Raw genomic sequence first — 2,241 nt, 5'->3', positions numbered from 1 at the left:
CATTTTGGTCTCAGTGATAACTCAGACCTGGACCGCATCCAGCCTCTGGCAGTTTCTCTTCTCAGTCTGGCCCCCAGGGCATGTTCTGTGCACAGCAGACAGACTTGAAAAATGCAACTCAGAATACCTCACTCCAGTTTAAAACCTCCCTGACTTCTTGCTGCTCTGAGGAGAAAATCCAAAGTCCTCAGCCAGAGGGCTTAGCCACGGCTACTGCCTTTAGAGCCTTCTGTTGCCCTCTGCCCCCACCCACTACCCCCTACCAGCCATGCTGGATCCATTCAGTGGCATGGACACCCCAAGTTCTTTCTCACATCCTGTTTCTGCTGCCAATCCTTCAGTCTCAGCTCAAATGATGCCTCCTCCAAGAAGCCTTCCCTGACCAGCAGGCTAGAACAGCACCTTGCATAGTCGCACAGTGCTTTCTCAAAGCATAAACGTTCTTTTCTTGGTGCTCTGTAAGGTCAGGGGCCTGTCCGTTTTGTCACTGTGGTGTCCCCAACGCCAGCACAACCCCCTCCCCCACCATAAGCAGGACTTAACCATGCAGTGAAGCGACAGCAGGAGCAACTTTTGACCTAGTCCTTGGCGGGTGTGGAGGGCATGCCTACCTTGGGGTCTGCAACCCGTTGGGGTGGCCTCCAGGGCCCGGCTGCAGGCTGCCCGGCAGTCCTCATACCTGCCATGCTGGAGCAGGGCTTCAGGTGACAGGGTAATGCTCCAGATGCCCTCAGGGTCCAGGGCTGCAAGGAGTCCCTGGCAGTTGGTCACCTGTTGGTTGGCACCGTCCCCAGCCTCCTGATGTTCTGAGATGTAGTCCTGGAGGGCTCTGACCAGAGCAGGGAGGTAGGGCTGCTGATGCGTGTGAACGAAGGCCACGGTCCGGTCGGCGCTCTCCACGAAGGCCTGGAGGTAGTCGGCCACCCCGGTGTGCACCTGTGTTCTGGACAGGACCCAGGCCAGGGCGCGGGTCAGCCGCAACTCCAGGCTCTGCTGGGAGTGGGCGTCCAGCAGGACCCCACAGCGCCGCACCACTTCCCCGTGGTGCCCGTGTGCTAGCAGCCCAGCCAGGGAGTGCAGGGCTGCAACAGGGTGGTCGGGGCAGAGGGTGGCCAGGAAGGCGCAGGCCAGGGTCCCTGTCAGGGAGACCACTGCCATGCCGTCCCAGTGGATGGCTGGTATCTGGCTGTCACCTCGGCACCAGGCCTCTAGGGTGGCCACCACAGATGACCCCCGGGTCTCGGGCAGGGCGGCTCGGACACTCCGCAGGGCCGAGGGAGCGTGGCAGCTGAAGGCAGCCAGATAGAAGGCAGTGGCCAGCGGGGTCTCCCCCAGCGCCAGGTGCTGGTCACCCTCTCGACAGAGGCAGGCCACGAGCTCCTGGGCCGACATCACGCCCGCACCTCCGATGGGCCCATGTCCATCCTCACAGCACCTGGAGGGGGAGTATGGTTAGTGCATAGATGGCCCACCTGGCCTATGGGCCCCCCCATCCTGCTTCAGGGCTGCCCCCTTCCCCTTCCTACTGAGACCTCAGGGTCAGCGCGGAGCCCCCAAATGAAGACAGGGTGAATTCAGCCACCAACGGGTGTCTGGGGTGCCTGCCCCGCAGGCGTCTCCACCGGGCTGGGGCACATCTCCCAGGCCAGCCCCCAGTTGCTGTTTGCCTCCAGGCCTCAGTTTCCTCCTCTGCAGAGGGGGCCATGACCCCGCTCAGTGATCAACACTCAATGGACATCTGACTTCTGAGTATCCACATGGGGAGGAATCGGGCAACCTGAGGGGTCAGGGACCTCTGGCCCTCACGCCAACTGCTGCCCCTCCTAGCACAGAGCCGCTCAGGAAGGTGGGACCTCCCACTGCCAATCTGGGTCACACAGGCATCCCCTACGCCTTCTCAGGGCTCTGAGTTTCCACTGACCTCCAGCCTCAGGACCACAGCCCTGCCCACCTCCCACACTTGGGCAAGGTGGGGGGAGGGGGTGGTGCAGGTAGGGCTGGGGTGGTGAGGGGCACATGGCCAGCTCTTGGGTGGGGTGGGGAGCCATGCTGGTGAGGGGGGCAGTTCTTGAGGTCAGTTCCGGGACCAATCCTGCAGAAGGCCTCTTTCTGCGACCAAACCTTCCCACCTGAAGAATGGCTCAGTGGCTGGGGATTTCTCTCCTGGTTCCCACGTGCCTGCAAACAAGCCCCCCACCTAATGTTTGCTCTCTGACACACACCCAGACACAGACACACACA

The sequence above is a fragment of the Bison bison genome, unplaced genomic scaffold, assembly GCF_000754665.1.
Source record: "Bison bison bison isolate TAMUID 2011002044 unplaced genomic scaffold, Bison_UMD1.0 scf7180017864289, whole genome shotgun sequence".
NCBI lineage: Eukaryota > Metazoa > Chordata > Mammalia > Artiodactyla > Bovidae > Bison > Bison bison.
Note: the sequence above shows the minus strand (reverse complement) of the source record.